The sequence below is a fragment of the Helianthus annuus genome, chromosome 16 (assembly GCF_002127325.2).
Source record: "Helianthus annuus cultivar XRQ/B chromosome 16, HanXRQr2.0-SUNRISE, whole genome shotgun sequence".
NCBI classification, from domain to species: Eukaryota; Viridiplantae; Streptophyta; class Magnoliopsida; order Asterales; family Asteraceae; genus Helianthus; species Helianthus annuus.
The window spans coordinates 182,630,518-182,648,844 of NC_035448.2; positions in this window are offsets into that span (position 1 = coordinate 182,630,518).

Consider the following 18,327-nt stretch of genomic DNA (forward strand, 5'->3'; position numbering starts at 1 on the left):
GTATAGATAAGGGATTTGGGCCTTAAGGGATTTGGGGGCCGGCAGTTTATTAACAACCCAAAGGTTTGGGCCGGTTCTAAATGCTAAACACAATAATGAGTTGAGTCAAGATTTCATATAGTGTGGACTTGTGTTATGAGGCCCACACGTGGGTTCCAAGTGCATGGTTCGGCCCTGATTCGATTACAAGGCCCACTAACTAAGGCCCATTTCCTTATCCCGTTTTACCATGCCCGTACATATATACGATCTAAGTGGTCGGGTAGACCTATTCAATGATTCCGAGCATACAACTTACGCACCTAGCATTTAATGAAACACACGTATAACTTATTAAACCTCATATGACTGTGAAATAAAAGCAATTAGACGTAAGGACACACACCAAAGGTTGTGGAATTTAAGCAATGCTAACCTTGGGAATACGGGTTGTCACATCATCCCCAACTCGAAAGAAATTTCGTCCCGAAATTCGACAAGTATGCACTGAGGAGTGAAGTGTGGAAATCAAGATTGTTGTGGATTTTGCTCAGGTGTCACATCATCCCCAACTTGAAGAGGAATTTCTTCCCGAAATTTGCCAGCTTTACCAGATTTAGACTTGTCTTTAGGGAAAAGGTGAGGATATTTAAGCTTCATCTGATCCTCACGCTCCCACGTGAACTCCGGTCCACACCTTGTATTCCAACGAACCCTAACAATCGGAATACGACTATGTTTACGCACATTGACCTCCCGATCCATGATCTCAATAGGCTCTTCGACAAGCTGTAACTCGTCGTCGATCTTTAACTCTTGAAAGGGCACAACCAGTGTTTCATCAGACAAACACTTCTTCAACTGTGAGACATGGAAGACATCGTGTACATTACCCAACTCAGTAGGTAACTCAATCTTATAAGGGACTTTACCGATCCGCTCCAGGATTTTGAATGGCCCAACGTAACGTGGATTAAGCTTGCCATGTTTCCCAAAACGCACCACACCCTTCCAAGGCGAGACTTTCAACATGACACGATCATTAACTTCGAACTCCAAAGGCTTTCTACCCTTGTCGGCGTAGCTTTTCTGATGATCACGCGCTGCTGCCATACGGTTTCTGATCTGAACAATCATTTCGGAAGTTTCAAGTATAAGGTCAGGACCTGTGATCTGGCTATCGCCCACCTCAGCCCAACAGAGAGGGGAACGACATTTCCTCCCGTATAATGCTTCGAACGGCGCTGCCAAAATACTAGTGTGGTAGCTGTTGTTGTAGGAGAACTCTATCAACGGCAAGTGTTTCTCCCATCCTTTCCCAAAATCAATCACACATGCCCGCAGCATGTCTTCAAGCGTCTGAATGGTGCGCTCACTCTGACCATCCGTCTGTGGGTGATAAGCAGTACTCATATCGAGTTGTGAACCGAACGATTTATGCATAGACTGCCATAACTCAGAAGTGAAACACGGATCTCGATCTGAGATGATAGAAGTTGGCACCCCGTGCCTAGAAACCACCTCCTTAAGATAAACTGCTGCCAGCTGTGAAAACTTATCTGTTTCCTTGATTGCCAGAAAATGCGCTGACTTCGTGAGTAGGTCAACAATTACCCAAATAGTATCGGTTCCAGCCTGAGTCCCCGGTAACCCTGTAACGAAATCCATAGCGATATGTTCCCACTTCCATGTGGGTATCTCCGACTGCTGAAGTAGACCCGAGGGCTTCTGATGCTCTGCTTTGACTTTAGCACAAGTCAAGCATTTACTCACGTATGTGGCGATGGTAGCTTTCATATTCGGCCACCAATACAAAACTTTAAGATCCTGATACATCTTATCCGATCCCGGATGAATAGAGTATCGTGACTTGTGCGCTTCATCCATCACAAGTTCTCTAAGATCACCAAACAGAGGAACCCATACTCTTTCCATAATATAATAGATGTCATCAGATATCTGCTCGAGCTGCTTTTTCATACCTCGCAAACCCTCAGCTTCAATGTTTTCTTCTTTTAATGCCTCAGTCTGAGCCGTATGAATCTTATCAGGAAGGTTCGAATGAATAGTGAGTTGCAATGCGCGAACCCGTTTAGGCTTCGTCTCCTTTCGGCTAAGTGCATCAGCTACTACATTAGCTTTACCCGGATGATATTTGATAGCACACTCATAATCGTTCAAAAGCTCTATCCAACGCCGTTACCGCATATTCAATTCTTTCTGGTCGAAGATATGCTGAAGGCTTCTGTGATCGGTGTAGATGGTGCATTTGGTACCGTACAGATAATGCCTCCAGATCTTCAACGCGAAAACCACAACTCCTAACTCCAAGTCATGAGTCGTATAGTTCCTCTCGTGTACCTTCAGCTGACGAGAAGCATAAGTTATCACCTTCTCGTGTTGCATCAACACGCAGCCGAGACCCTGAATCGAAGCATCACAATAAACCACAAAATCCTCGGTACCCTCTGGTAGAGATAGAATCGGCACGCTGCATAATTTCTGTTTCAAAAGCTGGAAGGCGTCCTCCTGTTTCGTTCCCCAAGAATAAACAACGTTCTTCTGTGTCAAGGAGGTGAGAGGTTGAGCGATTTTTGAGAAATCCTGAATAAACCGACGATAGTACCCTGCAAGACCAAGAAATTGTCGCACCTCCGAAGGATTCTTTGGTGCCGCCCAATTCCTAATAACATCAATCTTAGCAGGATCCACGTGTATACCCATCTCGTTAACAATATGCCCCAGAAAGTGTACCTCCCGTATCTAGAAATCACACTTAGAAAACTTTGCATAAAGCTGCTCCCTCCTCAAGAGCTCCAAGATAAGACGTAGATGTCGCTCGTGTTCTTCCTTGTTCTTGGAGTAAATCAAGATATCGTCGATGAAAACAATAACGAAGTTGTCAAGATACGGCTTGCACACGCGGTTCATGAGATCCATGAAGACCGCTGATGCGTTAGTCATCCCAAACGGCATAACCAAAAACTCGTAGTGGCCATACCGCGTTTGAAAGGCCGTTCTGGGAACATCCTCCTCCCTGACTCGTACCTGATGATAACCCGACCTTAAGTCGATCTTGGAATAGAAACTCGACCCTTGCAGCTCAAATAGGTCGTCGATACGGGGTAAGGGATAACGGGGTAAGGGATAACGGTTCTTGACCGTCACTTTGTTGAGCTCACGATAATCTATGCACATCTGAAAGGACCCATCCTTCTTCTTCACAAACAACACAGGGGCTCCCCAAGGCGAAGAGCTAGGTCGGATAAAACCCCTATCCAATAGCTCTTGGAGTTGATTCGACAACTCCTGCAACTCTCCTGGCGCAAGACGGTAAGGAGCATGAGCAATCGGGGCTGCTCCTGGCACGAGGTCAATCTGAAATTCCACCTGACGGTGCGGAGGTAAACCAAGGAGTTCTTCAGGAAACACATCGGGGAACTCTCGAACTACTGGTAAATCCTCGATCCTTCTCTCATTAGACTGCGAATCAGTAAGAAGAGCTAAGATAGCTGGATAACCCTTACGCAGACACTTCTGAGCCTTCATTGCCGAAATAATGCTAACCGTGGCACCACTACGATGACCCTGAACCGATAGAGATTCTCTGCTAGGGAGAGGAACACGCACGATTTTCTCCTTGCAGAGGATTTCCGTCTGATGTTTGGACAACCAGTCCATGCCAATAACCACATCAAAACTCCCAAGAGTAACATGGAGTAGGTCAATGTCGAACACCTGACCCAGGAGGTCGAGTTTGCACCCAACCAGAACGTGTGAAGCTTCAATAGTTTTACCATCAGTTATCTCTACTATGTGTTTAGTTACAAGCGGTGTAGGACTCAAGCCTAACTGACGACTGAATCCCAATGATACATAACTCCAATCGGCACCAGAGTCAAATAAAATAGAAGCAAATATACCATTCACCGAAAACGTACCAGTTGTCACACCCCCAAAATCCACCTGCGGATAACACCCGCTTCGAGGGCGTGACTGACCAGGATCCAGCCACCAATTATACCGAATACTTAAGTTGATAACAAAAGTAATACTTACTATTCATAAGCTTAGCAAATATTAAGTTCAGAGTTTTAAAGTTTTAAGTTCCAAAACAGTATTAAGTAGCGGAAGCATAAGTACGGTAGGTTAAAACAAAGTTCATGTTTCAAAATAAGGTAACACCCAACACAAGGGTGAATAGACACTACACGTTCCCAAGCTGCAAGCTCCATCGTCACTGGTTACCTGCAAAGCATGCAATAAGGGGTCAACAATAATGCTGAGTGAGTTCACTAGTTGTCCAGTTTTAATTACCAAAAACTTTGTTTCACCGATTAATTTATCCGTTTATACATGCCCTGGGGAGCTACCCCAAAAGTTAGCGACTAAACTGTTTTTCCAATACCGAACACTAGGTAACCGTTGCGTATCCGCAGGATGCCCCGATGTCAATGTTCTATCATCATTGACGGATTTCTGAGTACATTAGTTCACGCCCGTCCCAAACCAGGGCACGGTGTGAGGCTGGTAAACACCTAAATAGCGCTATCAACTAATAACCCGCTCGCCTAACCCGGCGACTAATCGGTATTTGTAGTAGGGACTTGAGTGATAGAGTTTCGTTTAGTGCCGTTAGTTGCAATCCGTATAAACAGTAATTAACCAAAAGGTTTCCCAATACCCGGGAAGGAAAAGTAAGTTTTGTTCCCAATGACTAGGGAAGGTATGTAAATGGTATCCCCTTTTACCAGGGGATAGGGTTGTTAGTCTCGTGTCCCAAACCACCGGGACGCATGCTTTTAAGTTGTGAACTCACCTTGGGTTGCTCGGTAGGTTAAGGTTACTTGTCAATCACGTTGGTCACCACGTCCTAACATGGTTACCGGTATAGGTCAGGTTCGGTATACAGGCATTCACGTAAAAACTTACACATAACTAACACGTATCAAGCATATAAGTAAACAGTGGGTTACTGGGCCGGCCTAAGAAATTAAGCAGTCAACAGCAACACGTAATCCAGTCAACAGATAGCCCAAGTTAAACACATATGGGCCCAGTAACCAAAATGAACAGCCCACTCGCAACCAGCTGGTCTCGAGTCGCAACCAGGTGGTTTCGGCTTGTCACGTTGTGGTTGCGAGTCGTAACCGTGGTCTCGAGTCATCATGCTGTGGTTGCGAGTCGCAACCGACGTAGTCTCGAGTCGCAATCACGTGGTTTCGACTTGTCATGCTTTGGTTGCGAGTCGCAACGGTGCGGTTTCGAGTCGGAAGGCTGTCGTTGCGAGTCGTAACCTGTCACTTTCATGTACACGTGATGATGCAGGTGCATCAGTCCCTTTTGTACCAAGAATTCAGGCCCATTTTAGGAAACTACCAATAAGGTTTCACTAACACTTTGCCAAAGCTGAATACTAGTAAAGATAGATCAAACTTTGCCATTTTTACATCTTCAAGCCATATTCAAACAAGTTCATCCTATCTTCATATTTTTCTAGGGTTTTCATGCCAATATAAACACATATTTATGAACCGAAAATCACACATTTAACAAGATCTTGATGCTAAACAAGAAAACATACATTATAGCCGAAAATCTTATGCTAAACATCATCATTCTTGCAAGAAACAAAGAAGCATAGTGTAGTTGGCTATGAACACTTGTAAACTACCAATATCATGTCATTTTTAGTCATGTTAACACATATTCACAAACTTTGCAAAACATCCTAATAATCATGCATAAACTACTAACCAACCATTTCTTAGTTCATACAACATACATACATCTTATACACAAAAGATAACCCACAAGATAGCACTAACCGGTTATGAGAGGAGGAGCCGAAAACAAAGAAAAGAGAACCAAGAAGATGGAATGTCCGAGTGATAGTCTTGACCGAGTTTCTTGTCCGGGATCTTTGCTTGAACCGAAAATAGGAAGGGATTGGGGTGTGTTGTTGAGGGTTTCTAGTTGAGAGAGTTTGAGGAGTGTTTGTGTGTGTAAAATGGAAGAAGTGGGGGAAAGGTGGGATATATATACAAGGGGATGTTTCGGGTTGGGCTTGGGGGTTTCGGCCCAAACCGGTTTCGGCTCAACGGCCCACTCGAGACCGAGTGGCCCACTCGCAACCGCCCGGTTGCGAGTCATGGTCTCGGGTCGTGGTCTCGGCTCTATTATATATCTATACTACATATATAATACATACAACACATAAAATGCACAAAGGATCACGTTTTCATTTAATAATAATCATATACACAAAATATTACAAGGTGATCGTTCGGAAAAACCTCGAGTGTCACATTATCCCCAAGTTTTAAGAACTTTCGTCCCGAAAGTTGAAGCAGCCACTGCCAAGCTAGTGTGTTTTAACGGGGTGTCACATCATCCCCCCGTTAGTTTGGAATTTCGTCCCGAAATTCGGTTGTAGCTTTAGTGCTGGGGTTTTCGTTTGGGAATAACTGGGGATACTTGGACTTCATCTGGTCCTCCCGCTCCCAGGTAAACTCTGGGCCGCGCCGTGAGTTCCAACGAACTCGCACAAGGGGTATCTGGCTACGTTTGAGGGTTTTGATTTCTCGATCCGTGATCTCAATCGGTTCCTCAGTAAAGTGTAGCTGTTCATCAATCGTCAGTTCCTTAAAAGGAATCACAAGTGTTTCATCCGACAAACACTTCTTCAGGTTAGACACGTGAAAAACATTGTGCACTGCACTCAGCTCTGCAGGCAGGTTCAATCTATAAGCAACCTTACCGATTTTCTCGGTAATTTCGAACGGTCCAACATACCGTGGATTCAGCTTGCCTCGTTTACCAAAACGAACCACACCCTTCCAGGGTGAGACTTTAAGTAGAACCCGGTCCCCGACCTGGAATTCTAATGGTCTCTTACGCTTGTCAGCGTAGCTTTTCTGACGGTCACGAGCTGCCGCCATGCGTTGCCTGATCTGGGAAATCTTTTCCGTTGTATCTACCACTAGTTCTGGGCCTGTGAGTTGACTATCACCAACTTCCGCCCAGCAGAGAGGTGATCGGCATTTACGACCGTACAATGCCTCAAAAGGTGCCGCCTGAATGCTAGTGTGGTAGCTGTTATTGTAGGAGAATTCCACCAACGGTAGATGCTTCTCCCAGTTCTTGCCAAAATCGATCACACATGCTCTAAGCATGTCTTCCAGGGTTTGGATGGTGCGTTCAGACTGCCCATCCGTTTGCGGATGATAAGCGGTGCTCATGTCCAAACGTGAGCCAAAGGATTTGTGCATAGCTTGCCACAATTCGGAAGTAAAACGAGCGTCTCGATCGGAAATAATAGAAGTTGGCACCCCGTGCCTGGAGACTACTTCCTTTAAATAGATTTCTGCCAAGGTAGAAAACTTGTCTGTTTCCTTAATGGCCAGAAAGTGTGCAGACTTAGTCAAACGATCTACTATCACCCAAATAGTATCATTCCCGCGTTGAGATCTAGGTAGCCCTGTAACAAAATCCATGGAAATCTGTTCCCATTTCCATTTCGGGATTTCGGGTTGCTGTAGTAGGCCTACTGGTTTCTGATACTCGATCTTGACTCTTGCACAGGTCAAACATTTGCCAACATAGGCTGCTATGTGGGCTTTCATGCCAGGCCACCAGTATGTGGTTTTCAAGTCGTGGTACATCTTATCTGCACCAGGATGTACTGAATAACGGGATTTATGAGCTTCGTCCATCACAAGCTCTCGTAGGTCTCCGTAAAGTGGGACCCAAATGCGCCCTGCCACATAGTAGGCGCCGTCTTCTTTCTGTTCTAGTTGCTGCCTCGATCCTCGCAGGGACTCAGCCCTGATGTTTTCCGGTTTCAGAGCTTCAACCTGAGCATTTCGAATCTGGGTAGGGAGACTAGACTGGATGGTAAGTTGTAATGCTCGCACGCGCTTTGGTATAGTGTCCTTTCGGCTGAGGGCGTCTGCCACGACATTGGCCTTGCCCGGATGATACTTGATGGCGCATTCATAATCATTCAGAAGTTCGACCCATCGACGTTGTCGCATGTTTAACTCCTTCTGCTTGAAGATATGCTCGAGACTCCTGTGATCGGTGTAAATGGTGCACTTGGTACCGTACAGGTAATGTCTCCATATCTTAAGCGCAAATATTACCGCTCCCAGTTCCAAATCATGCGTTGTGTAGTTCCTTTCATGTGTCTTAAGTTGTCGGGATGCGTAAGCAATGACTTTCTCGCGTTGCATCAACACGCAACCGAGCCCATGAATAGACGCATCACAGTAAACCACAAAGTCGTCCGTTCCTTCAGGTAACGAGAGAATTGGAGCACTGCAGAGGTTATCCTTAAGCCTCTGAAAAGCAGATTCCTGTGCTTCATTCCACTTGTAGGTGACGCCTTTCTGAGTGAGTGTCGTGAGAGGTTGTGCAATCTTAGAGAATCCCTGAATAAATCTGCGGTAGTAACCTGCCAATCCTAAGAATTGGCGAACTTCAGTGGGAGTCTTAGGGGTAGGCCAATTCTTTATAGAGTCGATCTTTGCAGGGTCGACGTGGATTCCGTCCTTGTTAACCACGTGCCCAAGGAAATGGACTTCTCGAAGCCAGAAGTCGCATTTCGAGAACTTGGCATACAGTTGCTCATTGCGAAGGAGTTCGAGGATAAGGCGTAGGTGTTGTTCATGCTCTTCCTGACTTTTCGAGTAGATCAAGATGTCGTCTATAAACACAATCACGAACTTGTCGAGGTAGGGTTTGCATACTCGGTTCATAAGATCCATGAACACTGCAGGGGCGTTGGTCATTCCAAAGGGCATAACGAGGAATTCATAATGACCATAACGAGTTCTGAATGCAGTTTTGGAGATGTCTTCATTACGGACCCTTAACTGATGGTAGCCTGATCGCAGGTCAATCTTAGAGTAGTAGCTCGATCCTTGCAGTTGATCAAACAAATCGTCAATTCGCGGGAGAGGGTAACGATTCTTGATGGTAACCTTGTTCAACTCACGATAGTCTATGCACATTCGGAACGTGCCATCCTTCTTCTTAACAAAGAGTACCGGTGCTCCCCAGGGTGACGAACTAGGGCGGATAAACCCTTTATCCAAAAGTTCCTGTAGTTGTGTCGAGAGTTCCTTCAATTCTGCGGGGGCTAGTCGATAAGGTGCACGAGCTATAGGCGCTGCTCCGGGAGCTAGCTCGATTTGGAATTCGACCTGACGATGGGGAGGGAGTCCAGGTAATTCCTCAGGAAATACCTCGGGATAGTCGCGTACTACTGGAAAGTCTTCAATCCTCTTTTCCTTTTCCTGCGTGTTGGTAACAAGTGCCAAGATAGCGGTGTGCCCTTTCCGTAAACACTTCTGGGCCTTCAAGAACGAGATAATGCCGGAGATTTCTCCACCCTTGCCACCTTGTACAATGAGGGGTTTGCCAGAACGGCGAGGAATACGAACTGCTTTCTCTTGACAGAGGATCTCAGCGCGATGCTTGGATAACCAATCCATACCAATAACGACGTCGAAGCTTCCAAGAGTAACAGGGAAAAGATCGATACTAAATGTCTGACCAGACAACTCTAGTTTGCAGCTTTTGACAACATGTGAGGCTTCGATGTTTCTTCCATTAGCTAACTCGACGATATGAGGAGAACTTAGTAACGAAAGCGGACGCTTAAGCTTCTTACTAATACGTAGGGATACATAACTAGCATCGGCACCGGAATCAAATAACACAGAAACATAACGATCATCGAGTAGGAACTTACCCGTCACGACATTGGGGTCATTCCTTGCTTCACCAGCTCCAATCACGAAAGCCCTTCCTCTAGCACCATTCCCAGCATTGTTGTTCTGATTGTTGTTCCCAGCTCCCTGATTATTGTTGCGGTTCTGATTCAGTTCAGGGCAATCCTTCTTAAAGTGCCCCTCAGCTCCACACTTAAAACATGCCCGGTTGTTTCCCTGCTGCTGTTGCTGTTGGGGTTGTTGCTGGTTCTGTCTAGCTGGGAACTGACTTCTACAATCCTTGGCCTCATGCCCCATTTTGTTACATCGCTGACACTGGCCCTTCACACACTGCCCGCTGTGATGTCGATTGCACTTGTTGCACTTGGGGTGGTTTCCACGATAGCCACCCTGTTGTTGAGCGCCCTTGTTGTTTTCGGTTTTCCTTTGCTGTGCTGGGGCCTGAATGGGGTTAGCATCCTTGCTTTGACTTCCTTCCCACTTACGCTTGCTGTCACTAGAAGTTCCGACAGTAGCACTGATCCTTTTGGGCAACCGGCCCTCTTCTACGGCTTGATCAGTGAGTTTGTGAGCAAGTCGAACAATCGGCTGAATGGTAGTGTGGTTGGCTGAAGTGACATGGCTTCGAATCTCTGGAGCCAAACCTTTGATATACAGTTCGATCCTTCGGTACATTGGTCGAGACATGTTTGGGCAAAGAGCAGCGTAGTCATTTGACAGCTTGGTGTATGTTTCAATTTCCGACCCAACCATCTTGAGTTCATAGTACTCATTCTCAAGCTTGTGGATGTCATCCCGGTGACAGTATTCGTCCTTAATCATATCCTTGAAATCCTCCCATGCCGTAGCATTTGCAGTTTCCAAACCAAACATCTGAATCTGCGCCTTCCACCAAGAAAGCGCGCTTCCTTCAAGCGTAGCAGTAGCAAACTTCACCCAGTTCGCAGGGGGACACTCGCAAACAGCAAAAACAGCTTCAATTTTCTCAATCCAATGCAGAAGACCTATGGCACCCTCAGTGCCGTTGAAAGGGAGAGGCTTGCAATCCATGAAAGTTTTGAAAGTACACACTGGTGGTTGCGCAGGTGCATGCTGACCTATAGGGTGAGAAGCGAAACGTATAGGTTTAGAGGCGAAAAGTCGATGTGGCGGTAGGACCTAAACATCCTAAAACAACGAGCTTACCTAAAGGGTGAGCTGCAAAAGCCGCAGCCACTGTGTTGAGCAGGTTAGTGAACTGAGCCTGCGTCATGTTAATGTTTCCTCTTCCGCGTCCACTCATTGTCTTCATAACCAGAAAACACAGTATGAGTGTGATGCCGTAAGGTAGCGAGAATGAGATAGGAGAGAGAGGTGTATCTATCTAGTTTAGGCACACTAGTACGTATAGCATAACAGGAAACATAAAGCAAACAAGTAAACACTGGTCCGAGCTATGAGGTCAAATGTGTCGAGCCTTGCACTTGGAGTGTAGTGTCGTTACGAGTCACGGGTTATAGTCTGGTTTTCTCCAAAAAGATTTTTCCCTTTTTTAAAACCAAGTTCACTATAACCAATGGCTCTGATACCAATCTGTCACACCCCCAAAATCCACCTGCGGATAACACCCGCTTCGAGGGCGTGACTGACCAGGATCCAGCCACCAATTATACCGAATACTTAAGTTGATAACAAAAGTAATACTTACTATTCATAAGCTTAGCAAATATTAAGTTCAGAGTTTTAAAGTTTTAAGTTCCAAAACAGTATTAAGTAGCGGAAGCATAAGTACGGTAGGTTAAAACAAAGTTCATGTTTCAAAATAAGGTAACACCCAACACAAGGGTGAATAGACACTACACGTTCCCAAGCTGCAAGCTCCATCGTCACTGGTTACCTGCAAAGCATGCAATAAGGGGTCAACAATAATGCTGAGTGAGTTCACTAGTTGTCCAGTTTTAATTACCAAAAACTTTGTTTCACCGATTAATTTATCCGTTTATACATGCCCTGGGGAGCTACCCCAAAAGTTAGCGACTAAACTGTTTTTCCAATACCGAACACTAGGTAACCGTTGCGTATCCGCAGGATGCCCCGATGTCAATGTTCTATCATCATTGACGGATTTCTGAGTACATTAGTTCACGCCCGTCCCAAACCAGGGCACGGTGTGAGGCTGGTAAACACCTAAATAGCGCTATCAACTAATAACCCGCTCGCCTAACCCGGCGACTAATCGGTATTTGTAGTAGGGACTTGAGTGATAGAGTTTCGTTTAGTGCCGTTAGTTGCAATCCGTATAAACAGTAATTAACCAAAAGGTTTCCCAATACCCGGGAAGGAAAAGTAAGTTTTGTTCCCAATGACTAGGGAAGGTATGTAAATGGTATCCCCTTTTACCAGGGGATAGGGTTGTTAGTCTCGTGTCCCAAACCACCGGGACGCATGCTTTTAAGTTGTGAACTCACCTTGGGTTGCTCGGTAGGTTAAGGTTACTTGTCAATCACGTTGGTCACCACGTCCTAACATGGTTACCGGTATAGGTCAGGTTCGGTATACAGGCATTCACGTAAAAACTTACACATAACTAACACGTATCAAGCATATAAGTAAACAGTGGGTTACTGGGCCGGCCTAAGAAATTAAGCAGTCAACAGCAACACGTAATCCAGTCAACAGATAGCCCAAGTTAAACACATATGGGCCCAGTAACCAAAATGAACAGCCCACTCGCAACCAGCTGGTCTCGAGTCGCAACCAGGTGGTTTCGGCTTGTCACGTTGTGGTTGCGAGTCGTAACCGTGGTCTCGAGTCATCATGCTGTGGTTGCGAGTCGCAACCGACGTAGTCTCGAGTCGCAATCACGTGGTTTCGACTTGTCATGCTTTGGTTGCGAGTCGCAACGGTGCGGTTTCGAGTCGGAAGGCTGTCGTTGCGAGTCGTAACCTGTCACTTTCATGTACACGTGATGATGCAGGTGCATCAGTCCCTTTTGTACCAAGAATTCAGGCCCATTTTAGGAAACTACCAATAAGGTTTCACTAACACTTTGCCAAAGCTGAATACTAGTAAAGATAGATCAAACTTTGCCATTTTTACATCTTCAAGCCATATTCAAACAAGTTCATCCTATCTTCATATTTTTCTAGGGTTTTCATGCCAATATAAACACATATTTATGAACCGAAAATCACACATTTAACAAGATCTTGATGCTAAACAAGAAAACATACATTATAGCCGAAAATCTTATGCTAAACATCATCATTCTTGCAAGAAACAAAGAAGCATAGTGTAGTTGGCTATGAACACTTGTAAACTACCAATATCATGTCATTTTTAGTCATGTTAACACATATTCACAAACTTTGCAAAACATCCTAATAATCATGCATAAACTACTAACCAACCATTTCTTAGTTCATACAACATACATACATCTTATACACAAAAGATAACCCACAAGATAGCACTAACCGGTTATGAGAGGAGGAGCCGAAAACAAAGAAAAGAGAACCAAGAAGATGGAATGTCCGAGTGATAGTCTTGACCGAGTTTCTTGTCCGGGATCTTTGCTTGAACCGAAAATAGGAAGGGATTGGGGTGTGTTGTTGAGGGTTTCTAGTTGAGAGAGTTTGAGGAGTGTTTGTGTGTGTAAAATGGAAGAAGTGGGGGAAAGGTGGGATATATATACAAGGGGATGTTTCGGGTTGGGCTTGGGGGTTTCGGCCCAAACCGGTTTCGGCTCAACGGCCCACTCGAGACCGAGTGGCCCACTCGCAACCGCCCGGTTGCGAGTCATGGTCTCGGGTCGTGGTCTCGGCTCTATTATATATCTATACTACATATATAATACATACAACACATAAAATGCACAAAGGATCACGTTTTCATTTAATAATAATCATATACACAAAATATTACAAGGTGATCGTTCGGAAAAACCTCGAGTGTCACACCAGTCACTACGTTGCCGTCATTCCGTGCCAAGTGTGCATTTACGTGTGATGTTATTCATAAGCAAACACTAGATACACTACGCAATAGTAAACAAGAGACGAACCTTGCAGTCTGGAGCTGAGTGTCATGTTCGATTTCGGGTCTGTTCGGTTATATTCTGGTTTTATGAAAACGTTTTAAAACCAAGTTCACTATAACCAGTGGCTCTGATACCAAACTGTCACACCCCCAAAATACCACCTAGAGAGTGTCCCTGCTAGGCGTGTGACAACCAATAACGAGCCACCAATCATATTGAACTCATGATAAGTTTGTAAATAAATACCAAGTATTAAAGAATTATACCAATAAAAGTTTAGTAAATCCCAATAAGATCAGCGGAAGCAAATTAGAAAACTAAAGTCAAATAGAATCAATAAGCCAAGTTATAATATCAAGAACATCTCATGAATCTCTTAAGTCGACCCATGACTACTCCTGCATCTCCAGACAGCAAGTTCCTCAATCCAAAATACCTAACGACCTGCGAGCATGCAACAAGTGTATCAGACAAAGCTGGCGAGTTCACAGTTTATGAAAACGTTTGTTACCAAGTGATTATACCAGTCCATTAACAAAAGCATAGTAATATTGATAATATCTCGATGATAAACAAGACGGCTCCTGATGAATGTTTTGCCCTTTCCCCAGTGCTCCTATCAAAGCATTGGGCCCGACTGGGTAATTAGTTCACAGCCGTCCTCCCCGGTACGGTGTGAGGGTGCCAAACCTAAGTAGCGCTACCAACTAATACCCCGTTACCTCCCAGTAACAAAAGATGGGACTTAAGAATGATAGGATGAGAATATTATCAAATATACACCAGTTTTTACCCAAAAGACTTATCCCTCCCCGGGATACCCAAAGACTGTCCCAACCACCGGGACGCATGCTCAAAGTAGGGAACTCACCTGTGGTTTGCTCGGTAAGATTAAATATCTTGATTACTAGTTGAATAAACACGCCCTAAAAGGGTTATCGATACAGTCAGTTACAACTAATTCATGTAATCATGATTCACATAAAATATATATATTGTTCACACAACGCACCCATGTACTTCAAACCATAATAGTTTATTCATCAACTAGAGAAAATAGCAATCGCTTGGCATGTAACTGTTTAACTCGTCATTTACATACATACATCATTTACTAACCCAAACATTCAGACTTCATTATGGTTCATGGCTTTCCCCAAGTTCATATCGGCTATCCCACTTAACCTGCGGCCCAAGCTATTCCCGGCCCCTAACAGGAGTTCTTTTAATTGAATGGGCCAAACACCAACACAAGGTGTGCGGCCCGAATAGCCAACACACAACATTTTTGCTATCCAACAAGTTACTTGGCCCAACTTGTGCAAGTGGCCAATGATACTCAACAGTTTAGAACCCAACTTGTGATTTGGTTATTAAACACACTAACATGACATCGACCATTATATGGTTTGTAAATTTAACTCGTATATTAAAGAGTCAATTAAAATAGTTACAGACCCCACAATTAAAACAGTACACACATTGGTCTAACAAAAATATATATGTGAATGCATTCAAATGTATCATACAGCCCAACTAATAGCTCCCCCACTAATTCTAACAAGCCAGTAACAACTATCAGCCCAACAATGTGTAATGCATTTGTTAAGATATTTGGTCCATACCTAAGTCCAAGTCATGTATTCGATGTTCATATCAGTGGTCCGAAAATCAACCCAATTATGCAATCAAAGAAACAACTATTCTACACAACCAAATATTTCCAATTAACATTCACAGTGAGGTAACCATATAAGCGGCCCATTACCGATTTATAACTAATAGTCCATTCTAACTTGTTTAGTTTACAATTAGTTCATGTAATATAATAATCAAACAAGTCATGCAACTCATCATTCATGCATATAATACTCCCACTGACAGCTTCATTAAATGTCCACATGATTTGGTTTGGTTGCACATGAGCCGCCATGTTCATATTCAGACTATTAAATTTTGTGCAACCATGTAACTTCACTCTATGGGCCCTCACAACCGGTTGGCATCAATATTCATTAGTATACCCACACACAAACCGATATCAGCCCCTAACATGTAATTTCAATTTCATGTCTAACCTATTAATCATGCAATCACATTCAATTCACACAAAATCACAGTTAACTTTGATAAAGAATCACTAACCCAAAGCCTTAATCGATCAAACTGATGTCTCGAATGGGGAAGGTATGCTCACAGCCGTCGCACAATGGATGGTGGGAAGTAGAGTTTATGTTATCTTGTGTGCATTACTAATCACGTATACATGTAGTGTATAGATAAGGGATTTGGGCCTTAAGGGATTTGGGGGCCGGTAGTTTATTAACAACTCGAAGGTTTGGGCCGGTTCTAAATGCTAAACACAATAATGAGTTGAGTCAAGATTTCATATAGTGTGGACTTGTGTTATGAGGCCCACACGTGGGTTCCGAGTGCATGGTTCGGCCCTGATTCGATTACAAGGCCCACTAACTAAGGCCCATTTCCTTATCCCGTTTTACCATGCCCGTACTCATATACTATCTAATTGGTCGGGTAGACCTATTCAATGATTCCGAGCATACAACTTACGCACCTAGCATTTAATGAAACACACGTATAACTTATTAAACCTCATATGACTGTGAAATAAAAGCAATTAGACGTAAGGACACACGCCAAAGGTTGTGTAATTTAAGAAATGCTAACCTTGGGAATACGGGTTGTCACAATCTTGATCTGGGAACATCAGTAGACCTCCTTGGCATAATCTTGTTGCATCATTTTGGCTATATAAACTTCCTCTTGTTGCAACACTTTGTTCATTCATTTGCAAAGTTCACAAGACTCACTTCTGGAGCTCTCTGGTCATCAAGCAAGCTTTCTTAAGATATCTAGTCGTGCTTAGGACTCTTGTAAGTGTCCTTAACCTTTCCTAATTCAGTTTAGCTTAGTTAATTTGCTAAAAGTCAAACCATCGTAATTAAGGTTTGACTTCGAGATTACTCATAATTTGTCCAGTCAAATCTCGAATTAAAAATACCTATGAGTGGGTAATTATGTGGGTAATAAACCCTTAAAGGGGTACTCTCTGATTCCCATTCTAACTAGGTCAATTGTCGGGTCAAAGTTAACTTTAAAAAGTCAACAGAAAGCTTATTTTCAAATTAAGGCATAATTAGCAATGTAGAAGCCATGCAACCTATTTTATCATTAATATAACTTGGTAATTAATGTAAGAACATGTCTAAACATGTTCACCCCGACAATTTTCAGTTAGGCTCGGTTCGGGACCGAAAGTCGCATAGTTTGACTCCTGCTTTGACTTTCAGTTCTGACCCGTTTGAGCATAGTTTAGAATTGCCTTAGAGCCTTTATAGGACCAGGTTTCATATAAGTATAACCCTTCTGTGATTATACAACTTGGTTCGTTAGTTATTCGATTCATATGCATGTTTCCGTTAATTGCTTAAATGTTGACTATTATGCCCTTTTCACCTTAAAATGAGATTTTTAAAAAAGTAAAAGAGTAGAAACCTTCATTGCTGATTTATAAACTTGTCTCTAAAATTTGACATCAGTTTGAGGTCTAGATTAGGAGTTATGCTCATTAGCGTAAATAAGAAGCTTTTTAGTAATTAAATGGCATAATTAGCATATAGCATATCTAAACCCAATTTTTGATATCAAACTTTTTACCTACTGATATAAAATAATATTTTGGAATGTTTAGAGATTTTTATTTATTTTTAGGCTGAGCATAACATAGAGTTCTAAGCTTAATTCGGTTATTGTCGGTTTTGCCCTTTTGGGCTATAAATTGAGTTTTACAAATCCTTTTGATACCAAACCTTTTTCTCCTGATCTAATATGTTAAATAAAATATTTTGAGCCTTCTGGAATAATAAAAATATCAGCTTTCTATACAAAACCCGGAAATGGCTCCAAATCGCCTTTTTAAGCGTTTTTAACGCATAATATGTATTAAAACTATTTTAAACATATAAGGTTGATGCCTACCGATATTTTCAGTAAATTTTTATGTCTTAATAGTAAGAAAAAAGTTTAAACTCAGATTCTCTATTTTGACCTTTTAAGCCTATGTGAAATTACCAAAATGCCCCTACGGTGCATAGTATGGTTATAATTAATAAAATTCACATATGTATGATACCCTACTATTATGACTTATTAAATTAAGTATATTTACTGATTTAATTAGACCTGTAACTCAGTTTGATATTTAAACTCTTTTATAACCTTTAAAATGACCAAAATGCCCTTACGAGGCATAGATTGAGTTTAAAATCATTTTGGGCGTAATAGAAGATATCTTAATGATGTCACAACATATTTAATGCATATTAACTTGAGAAACCTGTATATGACTCTTATGGTTACCCGTTACGCATTATTCGCGTTCGGTTTGGTTTATGTGACTAGTTTGCATAAATTGACCAAAATGGGTCAAACCTTATCATTTTTGTCTCAAAATTCAGAATGTGTTTAGTTTACCCATATTATACAAGTCCCCAAGCTTGTCGGGTCTAAATCACATTCTATTCCGGTCTTCGCTTAATCATGCGTTTGAACAGTATCTTTCTTTAAAACTAA